The sequence below is a fragment of the Leptonychotes weddellii genome, chromosome 3 (assembly GCF_054177405.1).
Source record: "Leptonychotes weddellii isolate Sample4059 chromosome 3, ASM5417740v2, whole genome shotgun sequence".
NCBI classification, from domain to species: Eukaryota; Metazoa; Chordata; class Mammalia; order Carnivora; family Phocidae; genus Leptonychotes; species Leptonychotes weddellii.
In genome coordinates, this window is record NC_138371.1 from 60208326 (window position 1) to 60232013 (window position 23688).

The 23688-nt window shown below is 36.0% G+C and overlaps 1 protein-coding gene across 1 annotated transcript in view; it reads right to left on the reverse strand.

Annotated features, from left to right (window-relative positions):
* The window catches only part of CSRNP3 (cysteine and serine rich nuclear protein 3), a 191891-nt gene that overhangs the window by 73423 nt on the left and 94780 nt on the right, over positions 1-23688 (reverse strand). The gene's annotated exons all lie outside the window — the stretch shown is intronic.

Sequence of the window (23688 nt, forward strand, 5' to 3'; positions counted from 1 at the left end):
CCTATATATAAATTAGCTTAGATATATATGTACATGGTCTTACATTCCTAAATTAGGTTAACTTTGCTGTAAGTATTACTAAGTTGATTCCATGTATCCCATCTTCCATCTTATTTATGTCAGCTGATTTTAACTCTCATTTGAGTTTGTAAAACCATTCTCTCCTTTTCTTGCCAGAGTGTAGCCATCAGTCCTGTTGATCGAGAGGAGGCAAGACTTAAAAACTATTCTCGATACTGCCCTCAGACATGTCTGAAATCACCCCTTCTCTGTGCAGATCACACAGCAAGCAGCCTGTCCAGGTCCCTTCAGCTAAGCCAGCTCTCCAAGGTCTAATTCTGTAGTTTTTTAAGTGGGCTACTTGGATTAGCAGCATCAGCATCACCTGGGAGGGAAATTGTGAGAAACGCAAATTCTCGTGCCCCACTTCAGGTCTACTGGATCAGAAACTCCCAGGAGGCAGTGCCTAGCACTCTGCATACTCAAATTGGAGGACCATTTGTCTGATTTCTAGTCTTCTCTCCAGCAGCTCCCTTCCTAGGTTCTTCCTTCCTTGGGGGTGTCCCCATACCAGCCCTAGAGTGACATAACCCAGTGACATAACCTAATCAAAATCTCTTCTTTCACTATCTCTTGTGTGATTTCTAGTAAAACTAAGTATAGTATTAGATGTCTCATAAGTATTTATCATTTATCTCAATTTACTCATCCAACTACATGTTGAGTAATTGGTATGTATATATGCTTGACTCCTTGGGTGGAGTAGGTGATAGAAAAGGGAGTAGAACAGGTTACCTGTCCTCGGGGAGCAAACATCCACTATGCTGGCTCCATCCAACTGAGAATACTCCTACTGCCTTGTTTTACCAATCCATGTCTTTTGCATGACTTATATTAACAATGGAGATAACTGATAGCCCTAAGAAGATATTGCACTGTCCACTCTCTGAGAATAAAATCTCTATTCTGACTCTGATTTTACCACTATTCAAATTAGCATATTATTTTCTCTATCTTAAAGAGTGTGAAATGCATAAAATGTTCATGCATATCTGAGCAGGGCAAGAGAAAAAAAAGATATTTTAAATAAAGTTCTTGAAATAAAAGTAGGACAGGATATAAATTTTAAAATGGTTCACTTCAAACAAGATGCAAAGTAATTCATGAGGGAGAGACTCCAAGACAAAAAGTAATACAAGATGGGAACCCATGTTTAAAAAGTACATTCTTATAATAAGGTATTGCAATGGGAACAGTTAAAAACCATATCCTTAAGTTCCATTTCCCCATCCCAGCTTCCTTAGGAAAGGCAGATGTCTCAAGAACCAAGGACATTCAATTGGACTGCAGGGAACCATGTTCCAATATGGTAAAAAGTGGTACTAGGTACTCTTCTCTTCAGAAATGAGAGGGGAAATTTTTGGAGGGATGGTAAGGAAATTGAAAAGTCTCTCTTTCTTTTTGCTGTTATATTTGGGACTGGCAAGCAAAGGAGTTGAAGGTTAGATACAATTTTTGCCTACATCTTTGAGATTGAAAGAGCCTGAGCTAGACACAGTTCGAAGGAAAGAAGAAACGTTTGACCACTTAGTTTGGGATTAGTATGTGAGCTGGAAATTAAAATTTCAAATAATTACAAAGGGGCATAACCTTAATATATACCCATGATGCTGGTTAAGTGCTGAACTTAACCAATATTGTTAAGTGCAGCAAGCAAGTATAACACTTATTTAGTTGCATTGCCTTTAAAAAATACTACATGAGTGTAACAAGATGTCACAACAAATTAGGAGGATGAAATGACCCACTGCTTATAGGAATGTAACCCCTCATCTAAACCCAACGGTGGGGTGGTAAAAAGAGCATGTGGTTTTCTCCTACATCATCTACACTATCTCACTAGGGAGGAAAAGGATACGAGAATTTAGGGCAAGGCCCTGTTGATAAAGGAGTTGTATATTCCTGGTTTGCTTGTATCCTGTACTGGTTCTCTCAGAATTCGAGGATGACAATACATGGCTAGTTAGGTACAGATGCAAGTGAGTAGAATGAATGCCTGTCTTATGGCTGCCACGGCTCCTTAAATATCCACTTATCATATTTTTGTTCCTAAAGATGAAGCATAATTAAACTTCATGGATATGAAGCCAATGAAAAAGTGGTCAACATTTCAAATTAGCTTTATATAGCATCAAAGCCCAAAGAACAGAAGATAAATCTGGACAGGCATTAATTTGTTCTAAATATGAGAAGCTGAAAGTCTAAGCCTCAATAACAGCCATTTTAACACAGCTACTGTTTTCCAATTCATGAAACATATGCTAGTCAAGAGCATCACCATTTCTCATTTGGACTAGGACAAGAGCTTCCCAATTATTCTCTCCCATCCACTACTGTTTGCTTTCAATGTGTTTTCCAGGTTGCAGGCAGAATGATAAATCTAAAATGCAAATCTGATCATGTCAGTCTATAGCTTAAAACTCTTAAGTGGCTTTGGATTGTCTTAGGATGAGCCCAAAATCCTCAAAATGGCTTATAAAGTCCTTAACAATCTACTTTGGCTAACCTCTTCATTTTCATTTTGAGCCACTGCCTTGTTGTCAACTATTTTAGCTCTAATAATCTTTCAGTTTCTCCAACCCGCCACTTCTCTCTGGCCTCCCGGACTGTTGATATACCATTCCTTCCAATCTCCTATCTAATTTGTTTTCCCATAGCACTTACCATCTTCTAAATCCATGTTATTTATTTATATATTTCGATGTTTACTGCTTACCGTGTTCATCCCCTGCTAAGACAAGGGCAGGGATCTTTGTCTTCTTTACTGATGTACCAACAGTCTAGAATAGTGCCTTATAGATTATAGGTGCTTAATAAATGTCTGTTGATGAATGAATAAAAAAACCCTTCCATTTCTATACTTTAACTACTTTATCAGTGTCTGTTTTCTCTGCTAGTCTGAAAGCTCCATGAAACAATCAGGTTCATCTCATTCACCACTCTATCCCTCCTGACTAACAAAATATCTGGCATTTTTGATTGAATGAGAATCAAAATGAAAGATGAAATTGACCTCAAAACGTCATACAATTTTTTTTTTTTTTTTTTTGCTTGCAAGCAACCCAAAAGCAAATTCTAGCTAACTTAAGCACACAGACATCTGTTGGAAAAATACTGAACTAGTTCATGCAATCTAAGATCGAGCTGAAATCTAAAATTAAAGGAATGCAGGAATAAGGACATCTTCTAGGATTATGACTGTAGAAATTCCTTGATCTTTTCTCTAGAGCACCACCGTTACCAGGTTTAAGCCCAGGAACTTCTCTCTATGTCTCACAGTTCAAGTTTAATGTTCCAAGGAGTAAGTAAGTTTAGCCCATCTTGGGTCAGAGGTCAGCCCTTTGATCACTCAACTGCATGGCCAGAAGGCAAAGAGCCACTCAATTAGGTACTACTCCAGAGAATCTCACTCAGAGGCCTCAATAAGTTCAACTGCATTTCAAAGCCAGTGTTTTCTCCTTGTCTAACACTGATTTATCTTATTTTTTCATTTATTAATATAGTCTATAAATTCACCACTTGGACAGCTTCCCCTCTCCCTGCACCCTCATACCCTTCCTATTGCCAAGTTTAATTAATAACCACTTTGTTATAAAACTCTAATAAGCATCTTGTGGTCTTGGATATCCACTCTTCTTGACTAACATATACTATTGCTCTCAAATTTTTATTAGATGTAACCATTGCTCAGAAGGCTCTGGGCACATTTAATGAAAAAGTAGTAAAGCAGTATAAATGTTTTCAAATCTCTCCACACACACACAAAAAAATGTCGATGAACTACACTAGATGTTTTATGGTTATAAGTGCAATTCTTTTGTTTAATGTATTTCTGGAAAAAATATCAGAAGCCAGAAGGATGCAGACTGAAGTAAGTGGGAGAGCTTCGTTAAGAATGCCAAATCAAGAAGCTGGATAGAAATGTACATTTTAATGCATTTGGAAGAATGACTGAAGCTAACTTTGGATATTTGTTGGAATCTTGTTCATATCACTCTCTTCTGACAGCGTAAAAATTTCATAGCTTTCATAGGTAGCTCATTGAGTTCTTACTATCCCACTTATATTCATCTAATGTTTAATCCTGTTTTCTCCTTTCATTCTGTCCTGATGTCATAATGCTTTGCTATGTATCATAAGGAAATGACCACAGAGAATATGCCTTAAGAATATCACCGGTCCCCAAATTCTGAGGAGTGAGTGATCTGATTTGCAGAACCACTTCAGGGTTGCCAGGTTTAGCAAATAAAAATATAGGACACACAGTTACATTTGAATTTTAGTTAAAAAAATAAATCACCTTCAAGATATATCTGTACCTACTATTTGTTGTTTATCTGAAATTCAAATGTAACTGGGCATCCTGCATTTCTGCTGACAACCCTAAGGGGTGCTCATGGCTCTTAAGGAGAAAGAATGACTATGAAATGAACAAAAACATCTAAATAAGAAATGCCACCCACCAACTGGAGCTATCATACATGAATATTTTTGCCCTTTACCAATCAGATGAAACTCAGTAAGTAAAACTTGAAAGGTCATTAGGGTGAATAATGAGTTTATCAAACAACTGAAAAAAAAAAAGGTGAGGAGGTGGGTAGTGGTTAATAGGTTAAGGGCAGGTCTGGCCTATCACTGGTACAGGAAGAAATGAATTTAAAAGGAAGTAATTTTGGCATGGCAAGAATTTCCTTCTATGAGAATGAGGAGGTCTTTTTAGTGAGATGCTGTCTCTTCCCTGGCCTGGTGAAAAAAAAAGAAAAAGAAAAGAGTGGTGAGCTGTGAGTTCCCAGTTCATCTGACCTGGTAGGTCCTTATTCCATGGAGGATGCTGAGACCAGAAGCCTTACATGGTACTCTCTTAGGAAAAAAGAGAGTTCACTTTTGAACCCTCTGTTCACTTTTTCCTGGGGGCCTGGGTTTATCCTCTGCATTGCTTCCTTGCTAGTTTTGTAGTTACCCCAAGTGAGGCTCATCTTTAACTGCAAGGGTCATTCACAAGGACGCTTGGTATCTTGGTGATGTGGCATACATCAAGGGGCATGTTACCTTGCATTACAACACAACAGGGAGGACATTTCTTCATGATTTATCAAAGAACAAAATCATTTATTTTATGATCTCATCAAATTCTTCCAATAAGCACAAAAAGCTAAGAAACTATGATAAAATTCTACTCCAATGACTTTGATAAGGTGAGGCTGCTGGCTTCAATCAACGATGGGCCTGGGACCCAGGAAGCACCAGTGTGAGGATTAAGTTGCATAGAAAAAGAAGCTTACTTTTTTTTTCTTTCAGAATGGAAAGCAGTTTTGATGTTTCCTCTGGTTGCTTCACCAAATTAATGATGAGCTGAGCGGTATTGCAAACAGGTTGACAAAAATACTGGTGTGTGGCTCATCTGTGATAGCAGGTGGGAAAAGCCTAGCTGGCAAAAGCGAGATTATTCACAATGTCACACTTCATCAGCCAGATTGTTACTGGGCCAGATAGAAGATGAAGAGGACAGTTGCTCAATTAATGGTGTATAGGTTTTATTCCAATATTTAAGAAAGCAGAGATTAGCTAAGAAAAATCATACTCTGTTATTTTGAATTCTTTGGTGGGATATCTTTAGTTATCTAGATGTGTTCCTAACTATCAGGATACGATTTTAATCAAGTTAGTTTGTATCAAATCCTTTTCATCCCTGATTTTTTAATTAATTTATTTTTTAAAGGTTTTTATTTATTTATTTATTTGTCAGAGAGAGAGCACAAGCAGGGGGAGCAGCAGACAGAGGGAGAAGCAGGCTTCCCGCTGAGCAGGGAACCCGATGTGGGATTCGATCCCAGGACCCCGGGATCATGACCTGAGCCGAAGGCAGATGTTTAACTGACTGAGCCACCCAGGCGTCCCTCATCCCCGATTTTTTTAAGCCATGAGTTTGAGTAATCTGTAATCTGTGATGTTTGCCCTAAACACTGACATTACTACTGCCCTGACACTATTCTGTTAATCAAACACCGATTATGGACTAAAGTTTCTGCTGAATAAGAAAATCACTATTTTAAAAAGTTGGTATCAGATGTTATGCCTTGAACACATCACTCCACACATTCTCAGAACTATGCATTTCTCTTATTAAAAAAAAAAAAAAAGAGGGGATATCATCTTCCACAATACTAGGACCATTTCTGCTTTAACCCATTTGGCAAGAAATGAACATATCTGCCGCCAAGAGAATAGGGATTTGGCAACGATTTCACAAGGTAAAATCCTGCAAGGTGTTTCCATGGGGCACCACCAATGTGAAAAATGCTGCTGGTGGCTTGCCAATCTGGGAAGCGCAAGTTGGCCAAATACACCTCTCTTGCCCAGGTACTGGCTTAAGCCAAGAACCCTGGAGGCACTCCTGTCTAATGAATATTTTTGTTGGAGAAATGATTGCAGGGTTCCCCAATTATGTATGAATTTCTTGTGCCAGAGTTGCCTGTGACCTTGAGTTAAAGGTCTGAGTTATTTTATGTGCTTTGGATCTCAAAATGTTTGCAGCTTGCTGATTTGTAGCTTGCGAATTTGATGAAAGAAATGAATGCTTTCCCCAGAAAAAAAGTGCACATAAGCACAAATGCATGCCATCTATCCATGGACTCGGTGGTTAAGGACCTCTCCTCTGGTGATTTATAACATTTCTCCAGCGTCAGTGGTTATCCTGAACCTGGAGAAATGATTCATTGTGAACACATTAGCTCAAGGTATCAGAGAAGTTTGAGAATCTGTTGCCTCCTATCGCTTTTACCACCAGGGTCATCCACTGCCAAGGGCAGGGGTCCTTCTAGGTCTCTCAGTTCCTTGCCATCTGTGCTAAGGGGTCTACTGAATCTCAAGGGGACATTCCATACCAATTTTAGGGGTTCTTTTCTTCACTGTTCTCTTGGCTACCACCTACTACTCTAAAACTACTCCAAACTGACTTCCTCTGGAACTTTGTGGCTTGGTGAATGGTTCTAGGTTGCATTACAATTTCCCCCAAACATCATCTGTCTTTCCTAAAAGGTAGATTGCCTTGTTCCATTTATAATACCAGTTAGCTTTTAGTGAGCACCTACTATGGCTAGACTCTTTATACCTATTCTCTCTATGCAATTGTTCTCCCAATCCTGCAAGGTAATTTGAACAAAGGAAACCGAGATTTCAGAAATCTAGATCACTTTCCCAAGAGATCTGATCCAAACTTTCTCTGAAAAGTATTCCATGACCAGCACTACACTGTAGGTTAAGTGACTTCTCTGCATTCACAGCACGTGGTACTTATCAAACTGTATCATAATTGCTAGCTTACCTGCCATTTTCTCACACTTGACTGTAAGGTTTCTCAGGGACTGAATATGTACACCGCTGATTGCTCAGTAAATGAATGGTCATCAATTTGGAGTCTAATCCTGGATCAGCTACTAACAAGTGGCCTAATTTTAAGTAAGAGGATTACCTCCTTGGGTCTCAATTTCCACTTCTGTTAAAATAAGGGACAGACATAACTGGTAAGAATAGGCTCTGATGCAATGCATTTCCCACTACCTGGCAGTAAATGATAAGAGCCATGGCCTCCATCAAAGGTGGGTGCCTCTTAATTGTCCATACCCACTTCCGTTACTATGTGCAAATGCCAACGGGTAAATTGACTTACGCTTTGCTGATAAAGACCTTGCTGATGAAAGGCTCCTCCACCATTACTAATGGAAAAAGTGTTCTTTATGATTCTCTCTGGCTGGGGGGACCCCAAGAAGCTTTCCGCATTACCTGCCATTAAGATTAGTACCAATATAAGAAAGACAGAACTTGGTTTTTAATGCCTCTTAACCCTAAACATTGATCACTAGTTGGTATTTGGCAAGATGGCATCCTGGAATACATGTGAACTAGAAGCCCAAGTCCTTCCCTAAAGTTAACTTCCAGGTTAAATCTGTTACGTAGCAAGAGCAGAGAAAACTAACCAAGAACATGATTAGGCTTTTAAAACTGTTGAAAATTGATCAAGTGTCCATTGTAAGCCTATTTTTCCTACTCTAAGAAAAGTGCCAATGAAAAATTTATTTTATGTGCTTGCTATTAAGACTAAAGAACAGTACTTAGCCTAATTCCTTGGATGAATAGCAAGACTTACTGCATTAAGGGGGAAAAAAAGACCTCACATACGTAGAAGAACTTAGAATTATTACAGCAACACTGAAAGACAACATTTTTTTTTTCTCCCTAGCACTTAAGAAGTTTCTCTTCAGTCTTTTAGAAAGCTTCTGATTAAATAATAAAGTAGACTAGCCAGTGTAGATCAAAGGGTATTTAAGGGATATGATATCCTTTTACTTCAGAAGAATCATCAGAATAGTCCAAAGGGAAAAGAACCTTGAAAACATTTTCCTCATAAAGTACTCTAAAGTGGACATCAGGGTAATATATGGCCACGCTTTAAGACCATAACCATCCAAGCACTGTGATCCTGCCAAAGACACTGTGCAAAAAATAAAGGAGATTTAAAAAATTGGAATAAGTAGAAAAAAGTACTTTGGGCATTCTTTAAAATGAATCACCACCGGGGGGTGGGAGGGATGGGGTGGCTGGGTGAGAGACATTGGGGAGGGTATGTGCTATGGTGAGCACTGTGAAATGTGTAAGACTGTTGAATCACAGACAGACCTGTACCTCTGAAACAAATAATACATTATATGTTAAAAAAAAAAAGAAGAAGATAGCAGGAAAGGAAAAATGAAGGGGGGGGAAATCGGAGGGGGAGACAAACCACGAGAGACTATGGAGTCTGAGAAACAAACTGAGGGTTCTAGAGTGGAGGGGGTGTGGAGGTATGGGCTAGCCTGGTGATGGGTATTAAAGAGGGCACATACTGAATGGAGCACTGGGTGTTATACACAAACAATGAATCGTGGAACACTACATCAAAAACTAATGCTGTAATGTACGGTGATTAACATAACATTAAAAAAAAAAAGAACAATGAACTTAAAAAAAAAAAAATGAATCACCACCTTAGGCAAGATCTAGATTTTTACTACCTAAGGCATAGAACAAGTTTTCAACCTGCGGCTAACATTGCATTAAAGAGCAATTAGTAAAAATAATATAGAGTGTAAGATTTTTGAAGTCTCAGTGAAGGTTTGACTGGCACAGATTAAAACTGGTTCACAACAGAAGTCACATCAAACTCATACAATCTCCCAGAAGGCGGAAACTCACTATTTAGAGAAGTTCCACCATTCAAACAAGTTTTACAAAAGCAGAGAGTCATGATCCTCCTCCCCACCAATTTACCCAACATTTGTTATTCATGTATATTTATCAAAAAGCCCTTCTAGGAATGCTACTAAATTTCTTTTGAAAAACTTTATGATAACATCAATTGATACAATATTTCTAAACATCCTTCTGATCTAGAGGAACTTTAAAACAGTAAACCTGTGACACAGAGATTGTTTCATGATTCAGAGAAATTAGCCCTTTTAACTCATTCGTTAGAATCAGACTCTTTATGCTGCATTACAGCTTGGATCAGCAACTATTTCTTGGGCCTCTCCTATGTGCCAGGAGCTCTCTATAATTGAGAAGTTCATAGTCTGTGGATGAGACAGGAACTCTGGATGGAGCAGAGATGAATGACTAACACCTTAGTTGTAGTCAACATGGAAATGGAAAAAAGTAGAGAAAGGCACATTGATGAGGATTTTTAAAGCAATAAAAGATATAAAGTGAGAGCTCATGAAAGTACATATAGCCACAACGTATGTGAGGATTTTTGTGGAGACTGTGCTTCCACTTGGCAAGATTCAAGGTTCCTCTGAAGCCACATATAGCTTGAACTTTGATGACTGTGGTACTGCCCTTCTCTACTCGCCGCATCTGAATAGAAGATGGTACTAGGGAGGTATGACCTCCAATAAACTGCTCATGAGTTTCTATTTTTGGAAAGCAGGTCTCTTCTTCATCTGCTGAAATCTAAGATGTTTCATCAAAAGTCTCTGTAACTACAGGCTTAAGCTGAACTTGCCTTATCAGCACCAGGGAATCAACTCCTATGGGTTGAAAAATATTAGCTATCCTTTACAAGGTTCTTATTATGTGCCAGGCATGCATCATGCCATTTCATGTTCATAAAAACCATAGAGGGCGCCTGGGTGGTTCAGTTGGTTGGGCGACTGCCTTCGGCTCAGGTCATGATCCTGGAGCCCCAGGATCGAGTCCCGCATCGGGCTCCCTGCTCGGCAGGGAGTCTGCTTCTCCCTCTGCCCCTCCCCCCTCTCATGTGCTCTCTCTCATTCTCTCTCTCTCAAATAAATAAATAAAATCTTTAAAAAAAAAAAAAAACATAGAGATGATGTACCCCACTGCGCAGATAAAGATGAGGCTTACAGATCCAAGTATCATGTCCAAGGCCACATGGATTCTAAGCAGCAGACCATGTCTTGGAAGTGACACAGGGTTGGAATTTAAATCTTAGCTCCTAACCTATTCAGCTTCTTCATACTCTTCTTCATACTTTGAACTCACATACCCAAGAAACTACATAGTGAAGGCATTTACCTATCAAGAAAACGACACAATATTTTCCTGGTTGTTTGGTTGTTCATGAATTGCCCTAAATTTATAAGGCACTATTGTATTAAACAAAATTACCCAGGTTTGTTGAGGTCTAGTTCTCAGGCTCTTTAAAATGCTAACAGGCAAAAGAAGACCAGAATAGGAAGCTCCCCCTCCCTCCAATCCTTTGGACTAGCTTTCATTCTTACAGAGTATCTTTTGACACTAAGTTCATGGAACCAACATTCCTTCACATCTTCAAAGCTCTTCACAGTGTATGAGACCACCTATTGACCTAATGGAAATAGGAAGGATGACAATAACTCCAAAGTGTCTGAGAACAGTTAACATTCAAAAAAAACTTGCCCACATGCACCAAAAGATGTACCATGTAAAATACAAAGCCGCTTGTCATCAACAGCTGTGACCACTTTAGAATGAACCAATGCATTTCGTGCTAAAGCGACACTGTTGGTCAAGAAACCAGTTTCTGGCAGAGCGCTATTTGTAGTTACCTTTGCTTTCTCTGAGAGACTGCAGATAATAAGATATAAACACTAACACCTTGTGAATGCACTTTAACTTCCATTTAGCTATAGCTTTACTCAGCATGACTATAGATAAAGATGGCAGTAAACAATTACTGGAGCTTAATGAACATTAAAAAGAAAAAAGTACCGAGGCCTCCCCTCTACTTGTGAATTTTGAAATCATTGTTTATTTTCAGGGATACCATTTAATTTAATCGTATGATTTTTTCTGCACTCAGTTTATTTCCCTTCTCAAATCTCAACCTCATGTTTTTCTTTGTTATTGTCAGAACCTGGTGAGTTGTTTTGAATAGAACAGTTTTCCCCCTCCTGTAGGATGATGTTACTGCATAAGAATGCTGCAGTGTTTTTTATAATAAACTTGTGAACTAAGAACCCTGGCCTGCTAGCATGGCATTAGCTACCTTGTATATCTTAACACATACCTTGTATTAGTGAATTTTCAAAGACATGAAGATTGATGGCTCAGCTGTCTTACTTTTTTTGTATGTGATTAGGGACAATGCACACCCCCCCCACACATGCACACAACTAAATACATTTCTGCATCAATATATGGATTCATAAACTTGTATGGAGATAAAAGATTATTCAAACAACAACTCTTCCTAACTAGCATGGTAGTAAGAGGTAGTGAATCTCAGAGCCCCAGGATTTGAGAATGAAATAGACCACAACCTCCAAAGTTGGTAAGAATAGGTATATGGCACCAACGTTTAGTCAAATGCCACACACACACACAAAAATTGGTCTGTGTGTTTTCTTTGGTATACCTGTTAGAAATTCCTCATTTCCCTATTAAACAAAGCAGTTTCAAGTTCCTATTGATGGTGTAATATGCCAGATTCTCATTGTAGTAACAAGAACTGGAGTTCAAATACGGTTCTCAATATCCTGAATGTAAGAAAAACTAAGATAAATTTTATTTTTTATGTCCCTGTGTTTACAATACTGTGTATGTGCACGTACCAGAAGTTCAGTATATAGGAAAAGTATGGAGGGATGTTTATCTCCCTCCCTTTGCCTGCCAAAGCCTAAAAGATTTAGAATTTAATGTAAAACAGAGTGCATTAACTTGATTTTTAAATTATTCTCAGATAAAGAGCAATGACTAAATGTATTAAAAAATAATAAGTAGTAACATGAGAAAAGAGTAAAATTATAAAAAGCATATAAAATATATAAAAAGCATATACCATTGTATACCAAAAACATATAATAGCAACACTGTTTGGTGTTGGGGAACAGTTGGGGAGCAGTTTTATCTTTTCCAGTAAGTCCAATGTAATGGTGGGAATAATGATTCTTATGCCATGAAGAAAAGCCTAAACTGATTTCTACTTGCTCAACAAAGTAGAATGATATGTTCTATATTTTGCTTCCCTGAAAGCAATTAATATTTAAAAAAACTGGCCATTAAGGTTATAAACTTCACCTATTTGGAAAATTGGTTTATTTAGTGCAGATTATTTCCCAACTGTTCTAGACAAAGTATTACCATAGCATTGCCATGTGTCTAATAATATGGAATAAGTCTTTAAAATCACTTTACAATCTTACTATACTTTTTGATAAAATAAATATAATTCTATTTAAATTCCAGAATAGGTGACTAAAAATGCAATCATTTATTTTGCTTGTTTCCTAAGAAATGCCAGGTTAAAAGAAAGAAAGAAATGTGATTGCTTTGAATACTCAATTATTTTGAGCATTTGCCTTTTATATATCATAAGTCATTTTGCTCTTATTTATAGCCACCAGAAGTTCAGGAGAAGTACATATACAGTGATAATACAACCTAAAACTTACACAAGTGATTTTAAGATGACAACAGTTATTTGTAGATTTTAGACTATGTTCCATACTGCTAGACTGAGTAAAACATATTTGCCCTAAAATCTTTTCCAAGCTTACAATATGGTCTCTAGTTCTGAGTGATGACAAAGACAGACTGGTAATCAGAAAGCAGGAAATTAATTTTTGAAAAATCATTAAAGATTCCTTTGAAATCTGATATAACACCATTTCTTCAAGTACACTAACTGCATATCCTTCAATGATTTGTTTTTATATTACTCTATTTACTCTTCTACTTTACAATTTTGATTTGACCTGCATTGACACAAGCACATTTTTCTATATACATTTAAATATCCAGTCCATGAACCTACAATGTCCACGCTGCTGAGATTTGTATGGAAGTAGTGTGCTCAAGCTAATGCAAAAAAGACTTCAAAGTTTTGACTGAATTTGCATAGAGACATAAATTATCCAGGATATTCAAAGCCATAAATTTGCTGCAGGACATATATAGCTCTCTTGTGGCTTACGGAAGCACAATTCTCTTTATTTCATATTTGTCTATGACCAAGTTTTCTCCAAGAACTGTCACAGGGTCTCCTCTTTGGCCCATACTGTTTTTATTTCAATATTCAGAATGTGCTACCTAGTACTGGTTGCATTTAAAAGTTAACAGTATTGCACTGCCTAAATGAATTTTAAGCAGGGCTCTTTCCTCCTCACTATGCTCTGCCTAGAACACACACAGAGGTTGGTAGACCCAAACTATGGGCATGACCTGAGGTAAAAGTAAAATAAAAATTTTTGTGTTTCAAAATTGTTCAATTAAATATGGTTGGCCATAAGAAAGATTTTATTTGACTTTGTATGTATATAATATATATCACATATATTATAATATATAACATATATGAAAAGTATTTATACATATTTATTTCATGATATATAAATATACACACACACACGCAATTTATATATATGTAAAACAAAAGTCTGCAAATATGTTGTTTGGGTCAGAGGACAGCATATTCCATTCAACATAAGAAGGAAATTATTTAAAATATACCCCTTTAGCTGCAGTCATTACTGAAAGTTTCAAAAGAGAAGGAGTTTAGAAAAAAATGGCAGTTTTTGCATTTTTAAAAAACTTACACAAAACATGAATTTCTTTTCCTAAATTAATCTCAGGATCCAGGATAAATGTCATAATGTCCCCACAAAGTGATAAATGGTAAGAATCTGGCCCTAAATAACTACCACAAAGGGATTTCATAAATATTTGAAATAACTGTCCTTCACTGTTTTAAACAGCTATCCTCCTGTTTTGGTCCACCCTCTATCCACCCCACCCCCCATTTTTAAATAAAAGATATTGTTGCCAAACTACTAAGCCTTAATCGTTATAATAAAATTAACGCCCTCTTTTCAGTGCAGAGAAAGTAATTAAGTTTATCTAAATATGTATTAGCTCTTTGTATGTAAGCTTCATAAAATTCATTTTAAAATCTTATGCAAATAAAAAAGCATAAAGCAGTAATTTCATGACTAAACATTATTTTGTCTCTTCATCTTTCCAACATAAATTTTCATACACATACAACCTGTAATATAGACAGATGCACACTTGATGCAAATTAGATAACATTTTTTCCCCATCAACATTTTTACTGCTGAATTGATATATTTAAAATTTTTAATGATATGGATAAATGTAGTCTGATCATGCTGCTTTAATTACGTTTATTTAAAAATATGTTTTGGAAATAAAAAAGCAGTATGAACAATAAACGTGAGTACACATTTGTTTGGTACGGGTCAGACTTTACTATGATGTAATCACACATTTTACCAAAGTGTGATATTTAGTGCATGGAAAAAGAAGACTTTTGTCCTGCCTGTGACATTTATGAGGATCACTTTACAACCCAGACTTAACTGAAAGGAAAAGTCATAGGAAGTTGAACATGTTGAGTTCAAAATGTCATTGTCTAAAAAGTCCCAAAGAAAATTAGTAACAACTAGAAAAATTAAAGAAGCATTTAAAAACTATAACCCCCAGATAAGAAATTCTTTCTTTGATGCAGCGCTTAGCAATAAAATATAGAATGAACACCATCAAAACTGAAACCCTCTCTTAAAATGAAATGAAAATACAACTTATTAAAACTGTCCTTATGATGTCTTGTGGGATATGAACAAAAGAATTCCATTATTTAATTCCAGACACCTCACAAGAATCTTAGGCTATGAACCCAGGTCTAATTAAAAATACATTTTTTAAAAATGTGAAAATCCCGTAAAAGTTATAAGTCTCGATATTTATTTATCTAGATGTCTCAACCCAGACATCTCTCTGCCTTCAAAAACTTTCCAAAAAATAGAATTATTTAGAAGCCCAAATTCAATGTTTTCCTCACATGAAATTATTCCATTGGAACAAAACACCCATGTTTCAAATTGAAAAAAACATTAAGAAGATTTAATAAACTAGTTAAGGGAAGCTGAAAACTGAGAACACCCTGCCAATTTCCACAATGAATTAAAATAGCCAGTCCTCATCAGTGTCTTTTATAGAAATAAAATTAGGCGCATCATGAAATCTGTCACCGTACCTGCGTGCACTTAAAACGACTACGGCACACACGCTGTAAAATCTTCACTCTGAGAAATAAAGCACACTTCATTGAACTGCTGCAAAACACTGCTGCAGGGAAGCCCAGTGCATTTTTTTCAGGCAACTGATCCAGCCTTCCACCGGCCCTGTGACCTTTGAACTCCCTTCTGCCCCCCCCCCCCCACCCGCCCTCGCTTCTGCAGTCAAAGCCTCAGAGCTGGTCTCATTTGCATAAGGCTCAGGCAGCCCTCCAGCAGCTGAAACGGAATGCTGGGTAAGGAAGTGTGGAACTGCAGTTGTGCCCGAATACCTGAATCACCGGAGGGATGGAACGGGCGTTGGGGAGTGGGTCCGGACTTCTCTGGGCTGCCTGCATCACAGACCCCGAGTCTATTAATGGATAAGTGTTTTTAACTCTTTGTTTTAAACAGAGTCCTGCTTTCCACCCCTCCCCACCAAAAGAAGCTGTCAGCAGCAACTATGGTAACCAAGGAAACCCAAATAGTCAAATACTTCATTTAAATACATGTGGAAAACCAATTTAAAAATTTCATTAACTTCTCTTGTTTTTGAAACATAGCTATTTTCTCTCCCATTGGCATAGATATTGCCTGCATAATCAGGGACGTGGGGTATTTTCTGTTGTGGTGGTGGTGGTGATTTAAACAGCATTTTACAAGCATAAATATCTTTTAGTTACTGTACGAATACATGAAGTCACTATGGTAATTCTATAAAATGTTAAATGTGCCCTAGTGTCTTAAAGACGATCATCCTAAATGGTGTCCAAGAAATTAATTGTTAAGAATTTAGCTCCCAAGATGCCTTTCAAACAATACAGCAGTAAAAATGTAGAGCAAAGTTAAACTATGTGTTGAAATTTAAAGATTCATGTAGCAGTAATGCTTGTCTGTCTTTGGCAAAGATGTTCAGTGTTGTGCTATTATTTGCTAGAGTTATTTCTTCCCTTGTCTTCCTACACACAGCAATCTCTCTATTTAAAACATAAACTTCTCTATTGCTCATAAACCAAAGAAATGGTTATTTTCTAGATACAGAAGGTCATGTGTGTACATATTTTTATAAATATACATGAAGGCACACATTCTTTTCTAAATGGTAAGTCAATGGATATATGCATCATCACAAAATTAATCCACTCTTCTTTTGAAAATTAAGCTAATATGTTTTTCTCCATTAGTGAGTGAATGATATCTATAAAATAAAAGGCTTTATGAAGTATTTTCCACCTATCAAAAGATACATAAAATGAAAAATAAAAGGGACACAACCAACTAGTATAGATATATATTACTGTAGTTAAATACAAAATGCATTGTTCTAATAGTAACATTATTAACGTTTCAAAATTTTATTTAAATTTTTTTCATTTAAATAATTAAATATGCCAAAACTTCCTCTTGCAGTGTACAGAGAGACATCAATAAAATCTGAATGATATATCATCAATTTATAAGACATGTAAACTATTGCAATACAGGATTTTTTAGCACTGGAAAAATAAATTTGGAGCTTTTTATTTGAGCTATTTATTAGTAGTATTCTGATTTATATTATTTCTGCATATACAAAAGATTAGAAATCATTGGATACATTTTTTTCTTACCCATAAATTTTTAAATAGGATAAATAACTTTTCAGTTCATTATAATCATATAAACATTTCTCTATCACATCTGACTACAGCAACAATTTAATCACACTGGGTCAATTCAAGTGCATCCTTCATATTACACACTGCAAATATCTTGCAAAGTTTTTGTTTAAGGGAAAACACACATTAGCCCATCCTAATTTAAATCCAATCAAACACAAGGAAGTGTTGGAGTAATTTATAAAATCACTGACCTGTTCAAATAGCTGTAGTCTTAGTCCTTGCACTCTTTATCAATTAGAATCCGAAATAAATAGATTATCATTTTACAATATGTGTCAGCATCACCGAAGGCACTGTTCTTCCTGGTTCAGCGGAATCTTCTTAAATTTGCCAGCCCTGTGTTTTATTGCTGGTACCGTATGCTTTATTGTTCAGCGACAAGAGCTTCACTCTGCACAAAGACTCATTACCTACTGCTTGCTGCACGGCATCAGCCTCACTGAGGCTGCCTATATGTGATCACATGGGAGTTTTGTCTGAGAAAGCCAGGCATGCCACTGACTTCACTGTGTCTATGGATATTTTTATCAGCTGAGGTCTGCTAGGAGGAAGGAATAACAGATTATGAAGCTGCTCTAAGTCATTAATGCAGCCCGACTTATGGAAATCCTTTCACAAGATTTTTTTTATTATTATTATTATGGAAAACGTTTGAGCAGGCATTCAAAAGAAGTTAACTAGATTTTATTTTAATAAGAGGCTGAATAATAATTTAAGGAAAGGGAACTAGCAAAAAGCGGTTTTCTACCTTCTGCTTTCTGAAAGTACTTTTGTATAAATGTTATTAAAGAGCCTTGCTCAACTGAATGATTTGACAGTATGTTTTAACCTTTAGGTTGCTGGGGTTTCTTTTTCTTGGAGGAGGTTATTTTCTAAAAGGATAAGTGGCTGTTTCCCTCAAAATCTCCTCAATGAAAAATCTCAATCACTAATAGATACTATATATGAATAAAAACAGTTATTCTAATTACTTTTGATAAAGTAGATAAGAGGGTGACTCTCTTATTGATGTGTATGAATGAGGTAGATGATTAATTTATCTTCTCAAAAGATGACACATTCCTAGAACAGCTGACTTAAAAGAACAATGAAGATTTCAATTTAAAGATCTAAAGGACATGTGGTTCATATTAATTCTTAAAATCGCAGTAACTTATTTTAGACAGCTAACCTCAATAAAGCATATGGTTTACCTTATCTGATTTCAGTGTTAACAAGTAGTTTCAGAGCTGACTATTTAACATTTACAGGAATTTTCTGCTCTATAGATGTTAAATTAATATCTATACACACATATATGTGTGTATGTACATACATGTCTACATATGTACATATATATAGTCAGAGTATCATTCTAAAAATGTTTTTTAATAATTAAATAACTGCCTAAAATTATTTCTTCACATTCGAAAATGGATTGTGGATTTCCAAATGAAAAAGCTATTTAGTTATTGGAACTTGATGAAAAAACAATCGATTTCTTATCTCTTTAATAATCTGTCTACATTGAATTGGTAATTAAAAGCTTGTTGTTTGTTAATCTCAGTTGAAATTTTACGACAAATACATGCAAAGTGCAACAAAGAGCACCGAAGGAAAAGACAGAAGCATCATAAATGAAGACCAGAAAATAAATTTTCTGTATAGACATACAGTACATTTTAATAGTATTTGTAAATAATTCAGTAATCTTAAAAATAGTAAACATATATACCTGCTTAAGCCTTCCATTAATAAGAAATTATTTTCTGGAAACAATTAAAACTTAAAATTTTTGGTGTCAATTGAAATTTTTTAAAAATAATTTTAAGCCAGACTAGGCAAGTGTAGCTAAATAGCCCAGTCCCCTAAATACAATGACCTAACATCGTTCTTTACAATATTTTTTTGTTGGGTTAACATTGATTTAGAATGTTTTATGACTTAAACAGATGCCTTTTGGTGGGCTTTTCTTAACATTGAAAACTATTCAGATATGTTTTAAATGCCACCATTTTAATGCATTTGTTCCAAAATGCTCTGTTCATTTTTTTCCTCTGCACACAAGAGCTACGCTAAAGCTACAAAACCTTGGGGCATTAAAAGAAAAAGGGAAAAAGAGTGCTCATGTATTATATTGTGCCTCTAGGTTTTTAAAGATATGTACATTCTAGCTAATATCTTTGATGATGTCATCATGTTAATGTACAAGGAAATAAACAAAAGGCAGCCATTTTTCTTTTACTGCATCACCCTCAAAAACAGTGAAATAAAATGGTTGCCAAATGGAAGGAAAGAATCAGCAGAAAATCAAATTACTTCCAAATTCTTGGGAGAGGGAGGGAAGGGGTGTGAAATTGGAAATAAAAACTACATGTATGTGAAGTTTGAATGAATGCATGTAAAGAAATAATTTATAATAAGGAAAATAAATAAATAAATAAATACAAGGAATATAGAAATAGCTAGCAATTAAAACAAATACCAGTAAAATAAAGACTCTCCCACGGAAAGACTATATAAACTATATATAGATATAGATATAGATATAGATATAGATATCTATCTATCTATATATATATAAAATGTAAAAGCCTATTAAGTCCACTAATATTTAAAAAAAAAAGTATTTAAAGGAGGACAATGGAGCTAGAAAGATCTAGAAAAGGACAGAATGATCATGAAATAGTAATAATCTTTCCAGATCTGCTATTGTCTTAAATGACCTTGGTCATTTGGTGAATTATTCTAGCATTTCATGCTTTAGTTTTTAAGTCTGCAAAACAGGAAGAGCAAAGTCTTTGGAAAGCATGTCATGGAAATATATAGCATATTTTTATAGTTCAGTTCTCTAAATTGGCTTTAACCAAGCATTGTCAACTAATATTAATAAAATAAGAAAAGATGATGTAAAATCCTAATGATTGTTTAAAAGAATTTTTAAACACGTTATCCTAATAGCAGAGACAAACAGGACTTTTCAAGCAAGAGGTGATTTTATTTTTCTAATACATGCAGAAAAAAATAGAAATAAACTTAGTAACTAATTTGAAACAACACTCATAAAATTGTCTCAGGATTAAGACAAATGACAAAATATACCCATCTTTCCAATCAAAATTCTGGAACACTCTGTCAGTGACGTGACAAGAGAATTACAGCAGAGCATCTGATTCTCACATTACACAATGAACAATGGTGCCTCTGTTTATGTAACAGTTTCATCAGCCAAGAATTCTTAAAATTTGAAATTAACAGAGAAACACAAGATCACAACTTAAAGGAGCAAATTCTATCCAAGATTAAAAGGATGTTTTAATATACTTTGTTACACTAAAAACTGTGAATTGAAAGAAGATATTTGTTTCTTACTAATGACTCTTATTAGCTTGTTTTTTCTCTAATGAGAAAGATACATCATAAAATCATTTCATCTGCCCCCCCCCAAAAATAACCAAAGCTTATCAGAAGTAACCCAAAATGTGTGCTATCCAGCTCATCCAGTAATTTGGGCAGAGACATGTTAAATGGATGATCCTTTGAGCATTCTACTGCATGAAGGAAGATGGAAGAGAGTTCCTTATACCATCACCTGTGTTTCCTTAATTGGCATATATACCAGCATCTCCTGCTGGATTTACCCTTGATCAGGCAGGATTTTCTTGCTACGTTTCATCCTCCTTTACAACACATTCAGAGAAGTCAATAAGTTGCCCGGTCAGCCTCAAAATCCAAGACTAATTCAATTCAATTCAACAAACCTTTACTGAGAGGTTACCATGTACCAAGCTCTGAAACAGTTGCTAGGGATATAAAAAATGAAATATACACTGTTCCTAAGAAGACTGTAGTCTCTCTAGCTAGCTAATAAATAAATAAATAAATAAATAAGAAGAAATAAATTGCTGAGCCTGTTATGGGAGGGTAGTAAAGTATGGACATGATTTTTTAAAGTTTGAATATTTTATTGACTTAACATGCATTTTAGGTACAATTAATACAATTTGTACATTTTCATTATTGTTTCCTAAAATCAGAAAATCATTATTGTAATTAAAAATCATTTATCAAATACACACACACATATATGATGACTACAAATTCTATGCTATACTTCCCACCAAGAGGTTGAATCTAATTTTACTCACTTTTATTCTAAGCTAGTCTTAATGATTTGCTTAACCAAGAGAGGCTGCAGAATGGATGTTTTGGAAATTCTAAGGCTAGGTGCTAAGAAATGTTGCCATTTCCACTTGAAGCTCTTGGAACACTCTCTCCAGGAGCCTTGACTGCCACATAAGAGGATTAACTACCATAAGACTGCCAGGGTGAAGTCGCATATAGGCTTTCTGGTCAACAGTCCCAACTGAGCCCAACATTTTAGCCATTCCTGATGCCTGACACATGTATAAAGTGCTATCTTGGACCCTTGAAACCTACCCACCCACCAAATGGACACCAAAAAAATGATCCTAGTTGTCACTATGTGGAGAAGAATCACTTACCTGAGCTTTTCTCAAATTTTTGTCATGTGGAATTCATAAGATATAATCAAATGGTTGCTGTTTTAAGCCAGTAAGTATTGTGGCAGTTACTTGGCAATTGCTAACTAGAACATATTGACATGTATGACAGAGACAATACAATAAACCTAAAGTACATGAAACTACAATCTGATACACATATTCAATGAAAGCAAGGAATTTCATTCAATAAAATGAATGGGTGTATTAAAAGGAAATACAACTTGGGAGTGTGAAAAAAGAGAAGCAAAAACATTCAAGGAGTGTTCAAAGCAAAGAAGGACTGAGATATCTGAGAAGATTGTACTGCAGGAACTGGCTTTCTGAACAAATAGGGAAGAAATGGCATAACTAGCCGAGAGAAAAGAATTCCTATCTGTAAAATGGTACTTGGGGAAAAGCCCAGAAACTAACTAACTATGAGAGGGACTCTGAGGAAATTTGGATGACAGGCAAGTGATGGGAGGTTGAAAGAGAAAAGGGAAGTCTAATGATCTTTCTGGGAGTGCTCTGAAGCTTGAGATGAGGAGATTTTTGCAACATTGATGCTGAGAAGTCACCAAGGCATAAGAAAAGTGGTGTGCTCAAAGTGTCAAAGAAAGCAACTCTGACAGTTGGGGAGTGGCTAGACCATTGGGCGCTGAGGCAGCAGCAGGGAGGCTGATGAAGAAGAGATGGGAAGAAATGATGAGCATCTGAACTAAAGGTACCGAGTGAGGAATGAGAAGCAAGGAACTCCTAATGAAGAAAGAAGGAATTTAAAATTGGTTGGATGAGCCAGTCTCTGATCTTTTATAGCTTAAAAGTCAATGGTTCTATGAATCAGTTACCAATTACATATGACAAGTGGAGAACATTAAACTGGTTTTGTTAGACAGATTTAGTAATTTCACAGGTATTTTCATTTGTATTGGCCTCAGTTTGTCAACCTTCAGATATTGTGAAAAATTGTTCCTATCAAATATGGTTAATGTTGTGTTTGGGAGTCTGCAAAAGACTGAAACAATGAGACCTTCCCTAAATAAAGTACGTAGAGGACGGCACTTTTGTTTCTTCCTGTTGTCTGATTCCTAAGTTAGGAAAACACTGTAGGGAAAAGACAAATATGCCCTAGTTCTGTTAAGATAAAAAAACAGGTAGTTTTGGATAATGCAAGCTAAGACAGCACACACACACCATTACCTACCAAAGTAAACAAGCCTGTTGGGAGTTTTATCCTTTTGAATCTTCATTCTATCTGGATATTAGGCTACCAAAGTAACAGATGTTAAGTGGCCAGTGAATGGCCACTCAGAATGATGCAGGTTAAATGGTAGGAATAGCTCTATAATTGCTGCTACAGCACATACAATATGTACATAAATCATGGGAACATGGCTGTAAAGAAGTCTTTATGCAAAGTGACCCAGAGAAGAAAGTATCCAGATTTCCCCCCTACCCTTCAGTCTCTTTATCACCTCAAAGGCATTAAAAACAGCATTTATCAAGAGAAAAGAGTAAATGAAGCAAACCTCCTCCCTGAGAACACAAAGAATACATTATTTCTTAGTAACCATCAAAGTTAACTACTACAATGAATTCTTCTTATGCTGAATTAGATGTCTAACCTGGGACAAAAAATATGGAGTCAAACAGCATATACAAAAATTAAATGTGAACTGAACAGGTAAAAAAAGAAAAAAGAATAATTTAATAGGACTGGCGGCTTTTCCTTGTCAATGGGAAGGTTGCACCATAACTAAAAGGGCTGCTTTTGAGGTAAGGCACACAAAAAAGTTTCCTATATTTTATTTCACCCATAGAATTGGCTGATAGACGGAATCTACTTTGATTTGTATAATAGAGTCATACAGAAACAGCTTTGGCATATTATTTACCTGAGTTCATTCGTTCATTTGTTCATTCATTCATTCA